The sequence below is a fragment of the Gadus macrocephalus genome, chromosome 15 (assembly GCF_031168955.1).
Source record: "Gadus macrocephalus chromosome 15, ASM3116895v1".
NCBI lineage: Eukaryota > Metazoa > Chordata > Actinopteri > Gadiformes > Gadidae > Gadus > Gadus macrocephalus.
Genome location: NC_082396.1, coordinates 20380349 through 20392387, shown reverse-complemented (window position 1 = coordinate 20392387; position 12039 = coordinate 20380349).

The window sequence follows — 12039 nt, the reverse complement described above, 5'->3', positions numbered from 1 at the left end:
CCGAGAGCAGCCCTTTCGCCTCCCCAATCAGGGTGATTGGTGGACACCTGGCCGGTGGCAGAGGAGATATAAAAGGGCTGACACTTGGACAGCACGGGACAGCACGGGAGGAAGAAGGAAGCGCTCGGGTCCACGTGCAGCTAGAGGCCCACGGAGGCCCTAGAGACCGCGAGTGCCTTGGTTGACTAAAGTTGACTGTTAATAAATGCCCGCAATGGCTTTAACCTTCACCAAACGCGTCGTTTGTACCGGTAACCCGGCTCATTTAAGGAGCGGGTTGCCACAATATATACTGTATATTAAGAAAACAAATTATTTTTATTTATTTTTTTATTTTATTTTTTCACCATACTTGCAAACAATGATTGACATCCAGCTGAATGAGTGTGAAATATAAAACAAAACAAAACAGTGTTCAACAGATGGGCAGAAGCAGTCCCATCAAAAGACCAAAGTGCGGCCACAGTGATCAAGTTTCCGACTAGAGAAGTCATGACAAGGTTTGGAATTCCGTCAGAAATAAGACAAAGACAAAACGTTTATTCAGAGAACACTCAAACAAGTGATTCAACATTTGCATGTCAAATAAAGACTAGATTACGCCCCAATCCTCAACCACAAGGTATGGTGGAAAGAGTGAATGGGACGCTCAAGACAAAAGAATTAACAACATTTGTGCAAGCACTAAATTGAATTGATGCACTACCACTGACACTAATGAGTTATCGCATGACAACTAACAGAACGACGCATCTAACCCCGCATGAAATGCTTAAGGGTCGACCCATGCCTTCACTTAACATTCGAGGGTCCCAAAAGGGACTTCCATTAGAGTAATTAGGAATAGAATTAAGGAAAATATGTTTGAACATCTAACTGTTGTACATAAGTTTGTAATTCCAGCAAGAAAAACACAAAGTTCCAGGGCCGGAGGAGGAGCCAGATGCAGACACGCCCGGAGCCGACGAACTACCCAAGAATGATGCAATCAAATTTCGGCAGGGTTTGAATCAGTCCTGTTTTGGTGGTCCACTATTAACAAAAATGTTGATTGGATAAATAATATATACTATAATCAGCAACGGTTTGTAAATTTTTCCACGGATAAGGTCAAGGGACTATATAGATACTTTGAGTACGAGCTCCCCTACACACTCCCAACCCCCGCCATCGACTGCGTCCCCGCCGAGCCGGACATCTACCCGTGAGTGCTAGTGGCCTCTCCAGGTGCACGGCCCCGGCGTCCTGTTCCCACCACCGTATGCTGAAACCCCACCACCACACCCCCCTTCCCCCCCCCGCCTGTGACGTGCTAGTAACCTCTCCAGGTGGGCTGCCCCATTCCCGTCCCCGCCAACGGCACCACCCCCCTCCCACCTGATGCACCCACGTCGCCCGGACCAGGGATCTGCGTTCCGGTACCAGGGGCTGCGGCCCGTTCCGTTAAGGCTTGAGGGCGCCCCTGGCTGTATTCGCTTCTGTACGCTTCACTGTTTTTAGCCGCTCCCATATCTATGCCCGCGTCTACGCAACCGACGCCGGGAACGTAAATGTTGTTGTTTATATCGCTGTCCCACTAGATGGAGCTCGGGGATACACACGGGCGAGATTCCAGGGGCCTTGATTGCCCGTTTATCAGATGAGGTCCTGGGCGCAGTTGAATAAAAGGGTCTAATGCTCAGGTGGCGCCTTGCGTCCACCTGCCCGTGATGACGCTCAGGACTATTCCGTGGTTTCTTAGTTGTTCCCGTGCCCCGGGCCTACCCTGAATACCCCATGCGTGTGATTGCTTATTGTTACACGACCAGTTAACTCCTCCTCACATCCTTAGTGTGTGGTCATCTAGGGATGGGTTGAGGGGGATTGCCATTCGTTGTGTACCTCATATCTTTCTGATATTATTATTATTATTTAGGGACACGTTTCATGGTTGCATTTCTTTCCTGTGATTGTTATTGTGTAGTGTTTGTGTGATTGTTGCATTTTTGTTTATATCGTTATTGTTTACTGTTAGTTTTGTTGTTGCATTTTGTTGTTGTTGTTATGGTTTGGTGTTGGTTTTGTTGTGTATCATCTGCTGCCAGTATTGTTGGTATTGTCTGCTTGCCACCCCCTAGGTGGGGTGTGTATGGCATACCCATGTCTGAAGCAGGGGTAGCGTTTCTCCCACGTGGTTCCCCATACACCCGGTCCAGCGAGTTGTTTTAGTCCCATGCTCATGGTTGTTTGTTTTTATGATAATTTTGCCTTCCTTCTGTTATTTATAATGGTAGTCCCATGCTGGAGTCCTATCCCTCGTACCCCTAATGAGTAAAAGTCGTCTTGCGACGACTTGAGGGGGATATGTTGGGAAAAATAACCTGATGAGCACATCACATGGCAGGCACATTAATATATAGTCGACTCTTGCTCTAAACCCAACGAACACATAACACAAACATGATAATATAGTCAGGTCAAGGCCAGAGCCGAAGGCCCCATTTCCCAGGCAAATGGTAGACACTCAGACAATGCACCAGTCATCCTCAAGAACGGGAGAGCCACATTAATTTATCACACAGGAGACATTTTGAGAGCTCTCCCCCGTTAGGAGGAACCAAGAGATACACCTGGCCATACATGGCCTGAGAGCCACATTAAATTATCACACAGGAGACACTTCGGGGGGGGGCACTCCCCCGTTTTAATTTATCACACCGGAGACACGAGGAGCTCTCCCCCGTTAGGAGGCATAGACCAGGGCCTGGGAGCCAAGGTCCAGCAAAAACACACAGAACCACACACACCTCAAACGCACACACCTCATCGAGAGGAGGATACAGCATAAGACTGTATCACACAGGAACTCTTGATCTTCTTCTGAAGCAGACCTTCCACGGAGGCGAAGCTCTGGACGAACCATCAGCGCTGATTAGGGACTTAGACATATTCGATCTCTCACGCTTTATGACTCTGTATAACCGTTGCCACTTTACTTAATAAATCCAAGGTCCTCGTGCCGACAGACTTTATTACCTCTCCGTCTCATTTCATCTGGTCCAGTAACTAGACAGACCGTTTTTCCCCTCATGCCCAATTCCTCTCTCCACACCATTTCGTGTATGTTTGTGTGCGCTAGCATATATGGAAGAAATAATCAGTAAACAATAATAAATATGGATTCAACAAATAAAAGGCGTCAAAGGGCCAATACGATGTGTTTTACGCATAGGACTAAGCGTAATCTGCGTAATCACTTACATGTTATACTTTAACTGTGCTCCCGGTTGTGGATTGAGGTAGGGTGTCTAAAGCCACGTCTTGCATGGATAGTCACTGTCACCCAGCAAGTGACACCCAACTGGTACATCTCAAAAAGCTGCCTCAGACCGCTCACCATTAAAATGCGCGAATCATGGGTAGCTGAAGATCCAGGCCACTTTGCAACAACATCCAGTAGGCTATGTTAAAATTTGCATAAAAAAAAACCTGCGTGTTGATGGAATGCACTTTCTTCCTATTGACGAACACGTCCTCGTCTTTTGATGGCGCAATTATTTTTATGTGCGTCCCGTCAATAGCACCGACCACACCGGGCATACCTGCAATTGCCATGAAGTTGGCTTTGATCCTGTGTAATTGTTGAATGTCCAAAGGAAAGTTTATGGCACGGCTGACTGATGGTTGCGATATTTTTAAATCGTCGGCATTGCAAAGTTGCATTTCCCCTGTTGCTAAAAAACGTAGTGTGGCCAAACATTTTATTTCAGGACTAATCAGATTATTCCTGTTAGTCGGGGATATTATTGCATCGCGCATTAACTCCACAACAAGTTTAATACCCTAACATTTCGTCTCGCAGGCATTTTACGATCCTTTGTGAATAGGTCTTACTGAGTTAGGAGTCCTCTTGAGGACTTTTAGGCTCTCCTAGACTTAGGTGCTACTTTTAGGCCTAAAATACTTTGTGAATTGCTCTTAGTGAAAAAAGTTAGGAGTCCTAAATTTAAGAGTGACACGCCCATTATTTTTAGGAGTTACTCCTAAATTCGCCAGTTAGGACCTACTTTTAGCCCTAAGATCCTTTGTGAATACGGCCCCAGAAGTGCTTCTAGTATTAGGAAATTGTACATTTTCAAATCAATTGGTCTAGACGAAAAAATATATGTTTAGCTTTTTAAGCCCAAATGCCATCATTATGTGCCATACAACTAAATGCACAGACTGAAAACAGCCAAGTAAGAGCTTGTGCCTTTTGGAATTCTAACAGTGCTCATTTGCATTCAACTTGTAACAAAATTAAACTGACATAAACAAAATGAAGCATTGATTAGACAGAGATTTATTAGATGGGCCTACCTAATAAACCGTTGGAACACACAAGGCAAGGCAAGGCACAATTTTTTTTGTAGCACATTTTCGTACCAGGGTAATTCAAAGTGCTTCACATGCAAAAATGAAAAATGAATAAAATAGGAAAGCGCATTTATACTCTAAAAGTGTACGTTAAAAAAATAAATAAAAAAAAATAGTACAAAGTTAGAGTTTTAGATGTATATTTCAATAAAAGCCCATAAAAACCATGAAAACATAAAATCCCTAAAAGCAGAAAAAGTGTTTGCATAGATGAGTGAGGGGAGAGCTCTAAAGGAATGTTGGGATGGAAAGACCTAGGCATAGGCGAGGGAGAAGAGGTGTGTCTTTAGCCTGCTTTTAAAACAGCTTGTTGTTGGAGCAGTTTTTGTGTACTCAGGTAAGCAGTTCCAAACATTAACAGCATATGAGCTAAAAGCAGCTTCTCCCTGTTTTGTTCTGGTAATGGGTGGGATCAGGAGGACCCTTTCTTGGGATCTGAGAGACCTGGTAGGGGTGTAGTGCTGCAATAGGTCTTTCAGGTAGACAGGGCCAGTTCCATTTAGAGACTTAAAAACCAATAATAAAATCTTAAAATCAATTCTGAACTGAACTGGTAGCCAGTGGAGGTGTTTAAGCAGTGGTGTAATGTGGTCTGTCCTTTTAGCCCTCATCAGGATTCTGGCTGCCGCGTTTTGGATCAGCTGGAGCTGTCTGATAGTTTTCTTGGGCAGGCCTGTAAGGAGACCATTACAATAGTCCAACCTACTGGAAACAAAGGCATGGATAAGTTTTTCGAGGTCATCTTGCGACATGAAATTCTTATATTTCGAGATGTGTTTTAGATGGTAGTAGGAGGATTTTGTGATGGCTTTGATGTGGGAGTTAAAAGAGAGTTCACTGTCCAACTGCACACCCAGGTTTTTTACTGTTGTTTTGACTAGGTAGCCACTGCAGGTCAGTTTGGATGAGATGCGGTCTCTGAGATCCTTTTTTCCAAAAACTATTATTTCCGTTTTCTCGTTGTTCAGCTGCAGAAAGTTAGTGCTCATCCAGTTTTTAACATCTTCCACACAGCAGATCAGTGTGTCCAGTGGGTTGAGGTCGTTGGGGGAGAGGGAAAAATAAAGCTGTGTATCGTCAGCGTAGCTGTGGTAGGAGATCCGACGCTGACGGATGACCAGTCCCAGTGGGAGCATGTACAGATTGAATAATAGAGGGCCTAAAATAGATCCTTGTGGGACACCACAGTGGAGGGGGGTGGGAGGTGATGACCAGTTGCCTATGGAGACATAGAATTGTCCTCCTTCTAGATATGACTTTAGCCAGCCAAGGACTGTACCGGAAAGACCAACCCAGTGCTCAAGTCTGTGGAGTAAGATGGAATGGTCTACCGTGTCAAATGCTGCACTAAGGTCCAATAGAACCAACACAGTTGCCTTGCCTGTATCCAAGTTAAGACGTATGTCGTTCAAAACCTTGATCAGTGCTGTCTCAGTGCTGTGATGTGTCCGAAAGCCTGATTGGAAGGCGTCAAAGCAGTGATGGGAGGTTAAAAAATCAGTCAGTTGAGTAAAAACAATTTTCTCAAGTACTTTGCCTATAAAAGGTAGGTTTGATATAGGCCTGTAGTTATTAAGAAGAGTGGGATCCAGACTTCTTTTCTTGAGGATTGGTCTGACAAGTGCCGTTTTTAGAGAGCTAGGGACTACTCCCGATTGCAGAGACAAGTTTGTAATGGCCCGCAGCTCTGAGGAGATGAAAGGGAAAACCGACTTCAGGAAGTTAGTCGGAAGGGTGTCAAGGCTGCAGGTGGTGGAGTTTAGCCTGCTTACTGTCTCTGATAAAGCTTCCAGGGTCACTTGGGAGAATTCAGAGAAAATGGTAGTGTTACCACCAGATGGCGGCAGTAGGTCAAAGCGGGAGGTTGTGGGTGGGGGAATACTAGCTCTAATGTCCTAAATTTTTTTCTTGAAAAAGGAGGCAAATTTATTACAGGCGTTAGTAGAGAGAAAGTGTGATGGAAGTTGGGTGGGGGAAATGGTTAATTTCTCCATTGTAGAAAAAAGCACCCGAGTGTTATTGATGAGGTTTGAGAAGTAGGACTGTCTGGAATTGCGGATCTCATTGTTGTAAGCACAGAGCTTTTCCTTATAGGTAGTGTAGTCAGAGGGTCGTCTGTGCTTACGCCATTTCCTCTCACTCTTTCTACAGTCTTGTTTGAGTATTTTGACAGAGGGGACGGAGAGCCAGGGAGAACTATTTTTCTTAGTGACTTTTTTTGTCTTCAACGGGGCGATGCTATCCATGATATTGGTCATCTTGGTAGTGAAGATGTCCAGAGCTGTTTCCGGTGAGACAGGTGGCTCCTTTGGCATTTCTGGACAGATGGTTGTGATGGCCTTCTCGAAAAGAGTAACGGTGTTTGCATTTATAATGCGCCTCTTTGTTGACATTGGTATTTGGGGGGCAGGGAGTGGGAGAGACACATCGAAAAAGACACAGAGGTGGTCAGAGAGCCCCAGGTCTAGCACAGTTGTGGTGATTGTAAGGCCTTTTGTTATAACTAGGTCTAGGGTATGACCATGGGTGTGTGTTGGTTGGTCAATGTGCTGGGTAAGGGAGAAGGTATCCAGTATGGCAGTCAAGTCTCTGGTGTGGTGGTTTGTTGGGATGAAGAGACCGGAAACCATAGCAATGCCGGTAAACAAACCCCGAGAAGCCCAATCCCTATGAGAGCTCCCCACGCTACGGCCATCCGGAGGCGACAGAGCTGTTGGCCGTGATATTATATATACAATTATAATATAGTATATAATATATTATATACTATTATATATAGAGCTCCGGGAGTCGCAAACTGCAACAATCACTTTCTCCTCCATTCCGCGGTTCACCCGGACTGCACTGCACTGAGTTTGACGGCTGAACGCTGATTGGCTGTTACGTTACACATGTCACTCAGTTATCACGCTGTTGAACGCTGATTGGCTGTCATCACGACAAAAACTTGTCGCCGGTTTTCTCCCGCGAAAAACTCGCCCTTATACGCGTCTCTACGTTCACTTTGTATGGGATCTTGTCGCCCCGTCGCGTTTGGTGTGAACGCACAATACGATTCTTCCTCGGCGGCGACATGTTTGCTGCGTTCTGAACCAAATCAAAGCAGCGTGTGTGTGACGTCACGACGCATTTGCCGCGACCGGAACCGATAAGCGGAATCGTTAAGCAGGCTTGCTAACGATTCCAAGGAATCGGTTGACTCGGAACCGGTTCTGAACAAGAACCGGTTCTCGATTCCCATCCCTACTTAAAATGTCTTGTTTTTGTTTCTCTCTCACAGATACATCCCAAAGGTGATGCAACTGGACTTGCCAACTCCTCTTTCCACCCTGTACTCAAGCACCCAGCTGGAGATGGACTTTTCCTTGCTGCTGGTTGAGAGTACCAAGGTCTTTGATGATCTACATTGAACGAAGCAACAGGTAAACAATATAAACATTCTCCTTTTAGTTTGCCATAGGCCTACTTCAATTTTATTACATTGTATTGTAGTATCCTTAATGGTCAGGCTGTGTATTGGTACACCTCTTAATATTTCCATCAGTTCAGGTGAAATAAATGATAAGCCTTTCCATTTTGAAAGTAGTCCTATGGATGATTTTCCTGAACGTAATAGGTTTTAGTCAATATGAACACATAAGTGGTAGGTTAATCTCTAAATAGTCATGTGTCACTAACTTTTTTTCCCCAGTGTTTGATAGTTGAGGAGGAGACCAGGGAGCAAAGTAAATCTAGAGTATGGTTTGATCAGAGGGCAGGAAGAGTCACAGCGTCAGTTTTCAGTGAGGCAGCCAGAGCAGGCCCATCTGCATCCTTGATCAAAATAATTTGCTATCCCCGTCGTGCTTCTCAGTTCTCCACTGAGGCAACAAGGTACATTGAGTACAGAACAGTTTCATAGGAGATCTATGCATAGGCCTACTGTGCATCTCTTGAGAATTTCAAGCTAGACAACCGTGCATAAAGCAGAATTAATTGGTCTAGTTTGTTCTAAGGCTTCCAGCTTGCATACAATAGTGCTTGGAAGTTTGTGAAGCCTTTGTTTATAAGCCAGTAAATCAATGCTTTTTAATTGTCATAATGCAACACCTTCTGGTAAATGATAGGCCATGATAGACATGTTCACATTTTAATACACATCTTACATTCCAATCTTTGTCAGATGGGGTCAACAAAAGGAGGACAGAGCAAGGGAAAGCTATGTTGCTATGATGCAAGACCACCATGACGACTTCCAGGTGAGGGCATCAGGGTTCATCATCAACCCAGAACTCCCCTGGATTGGAGCATCACCTGATGGTGTGGTTTCCTGCACTTGCCATGGAGATGGTGTTTTAGAGATAAAATGCCCCTTCAAAACTAGGAACTGCTCTCTCACTGAAAGCTGCAAGGATTCCTCATTCTGTCTTGGCATAGGAGAGGATGGGGTCATGGCACTGAGACACATCCACAAGTACATGTTTCAAGTGCAGGCACAAATGCACATTGCAGAGGTGAGTTACTGTGACTTCCTGGTGTGGACACCACAGGAAGTTTTCACCCAGCGAATTTTGTATGATCCTCTCTTCTTCCACGATGCTTACGGCAAAGTGGTGAATTTCATCAAAACTGGAGTGCTACCTGAGCTGCTGGGGAAATGGTATACAGCACCACGCCTTACTCCCACAGCCACAAAACAGCCACATGAGGCGGGATGCTACTGCGGTCAACCTGCAGGCACAGATGTCATAATTTGCACATCTGGAAACTGTAGGCGAAAGCACTTTCACAAGACCTGCCTTAAGTTGACCAGGGTACCTAAGACATGGAGATGTGTGGAGTGTAGAAAACAAGTTTAGTATTACCAGTCTGTGACAGGGGAGCCAATGGGATGGGAAAATGTATTTTGTATGTATTGTAATTGCACATTTATTGTTATCACAATGTGACCATGTACAATAAACATCACAAGTGTTTGTATTTGAATGAATAATATTTTTTATTTCCAAACTAAGTTTATACACATACATCTCTATATATATATATATATATATATATATATATATATATATATATATACACACACACACTTGATAGTTTACTTCACAAAACTAGTAGACACAATTTTACAGGAAACTCATAAGTAGGCTTGTATAACAAAACAAAGATTGAGATATATTTACATTTGTACACAATTGTGACACTAAGGAAAACAATGTTAGTGACACCCATGCTATTGCGAGGGGACAACAGATTGGCAAATGTTGCACAGAGCACAGCACACTCTGACCATCTTGTCGAGAGATGTAAGCTCTCCTGGAGTTGCAGTCTGGCAGAGAGAAATAGGTATTGTGCTTTGTAAAATGGTGTACTTGTTCCTCACAAGACCAATCACCCGTTCAACGTGAATTCGAACAGCTGCTATCCCCCTCGAATACTCAAGTTCACTTGGATGCAGTTGCTTTTTACCTCTAGTGAAGGCAGGTATTTTGAGATGAGCACTGTACAATCCCACAGCATCTCCTACTGTGAAACCTCGATCTGCTAGGACCAAATCACCAGGTAACAGATTTGCCAGGTAGCCACAGTTCTCTGTAATGTGCCTGTCACTTGCTCGCCCTCCCCAGCCACGAGACACAAACAATATGACTCCCTGTGGAGTTATTGATATCAAGTACTTCGCAGTATTGTGGTGCTTGTATTGTGAATATGTTTGTGCTCGGGCTCTTAGGTTTTTAGGTCTTTCAATGAAAATTTCAAAGCAGTCTATTATGGATGTACAATTTCTGTAACTACTATTTTTGAAACACATGGGTAAACTAATTTTAATCTGTTCCTTACTGGGCCACAGTATGCATCTAGACAACCTATCATGCAAGACATTTAATGTACTGTTAAAAAATCGGCCCGCAGTAGGCTTTGACACATGAAATATAAATGAAACAAAGTGCAGTGGTAAATTCAGTCTCATTCTCATTAGAGTCATTAAAAAGCTTTGAAAGGGAGACAGTCCAGGTCCCACCTTGAGGAACTCTGACACAAAAGTGAAGACAACCATCAGCTTGGCAAAGGATGGAAGTCCAGTTAAGTCCTGCACCATGTCATCATTGTCCTTGAAGGTTTCCTGGCTGAAGGATAACTTGCTAACCTTTTCCCTGAGCTGATAAACCTCTGACCTCAGTGCAGTACACACTTCTGTCAGTTTCCTCAGTTTCTTGGCAGGCTTCATTGGAGCATGGTACACTGCTCTCAGCATCGACTGTGGAGTTACAGTAGTTGTGATCAGCTGTCTGACCTCTACCCTCCTGAGCTGAGGTGTCATCACAGGGTGCCACAGGTCCAACATCATGCGTCCTTCTCTTTCTTTTGACAGCTTGGATTTGCTCAAATTTGCTGTAGCTGTTTCTTTTTCTTTTGCGTTGCTCAGGTGTGAGATAATCAAACAAACTTGGCACATAGTCGGGGTGCAATGGATTCTCACTCTTCTGACCTACAGTGGTAGAATGAGATATAGTGACACATTAGATAGATACATAGATAGATAAATGTATAAATAAGCAGTATAATTGTAGTGCAAAGTAGAAATATAAGGTGCAAGTGAACAGATAAAACATATAAGGTGCTTTGAGACTGTATTATTATTATTATTATTCTGACAAGAGTTTCAGCTGTTATTGTACAGTGTGATGGCATGTGGCAGGAAAGATTTCCTGTATCTGTCCCTTAGACAGATTAATGAACCGTGTGTGAGACTATCAGGTGGGCTACGCTGGGTAAGTGAACGTTCGCAACGCGCAAAAAATTGTTTTAGAAAACTAGTTTCATCACATCTGGGGCCGTATTCACAAAGCATTTTATCTTACCGCTAGGAGTGCTCCTAACTCGCGCTAAAACATTTTACGTAGGAGTTTTTTCTTAAAAGTTATTCACAAAGCCGCTGAGACCTACTCTTACTAAGGATAAATCACAAAGAGTGAACTAAGAGTGATGCGCCGTTGCTATGGATCACGTAAATTCTCGTGCACGAGTTTAGAAGCGATCAGTTCGGTGATTGGTTGTTCAGACGAGCCCACTGAATCACCGAAAAACAAGGAAATAGCCTAGGCTAGAAATGAATTCATATTAAGTAGTTATAGTGCAGTTAGCAGAATACACGCATGATGACAATTTTGTGCAGACCACGATAATGACGTTGTAGCCTGCACGTTCAAGAGAGAGAAAGCAAAAAATAAAAATACGTAAAATTTAAAAGAAAATAAATGTTATGAACTACCAAAGTGTTGACTGATTTGTGCCAAGGTGTTTACCTAAAATGTGTTTTCAAAGTGATCCCTAAATGCCTGTCTACTCGGTTCCACACGGCCAAATTCCTTGTCATGTTGATCATCATCATCATCATCATCATCATCATCATCATCATCGTCTGGCTGTGGAATGTTCCTCCGCTTGCAGAGGTTGTGTAGAATGGCACATAGCCTACAGTGATTACTGTGCTTGCCCTCTCTGGGGTGAGGCATATTTCACCGTGGAGGACTGAAACCGACGTTTCATCTGCCCAATTCCTCTCTCCACAACATTTCGTGTATGTTTGTGTGCTGTAGCATATATGGAAGAAATCAGTAAACAATAATAAATATGGATTCAACAAATAAAAGGCGTCAAAGA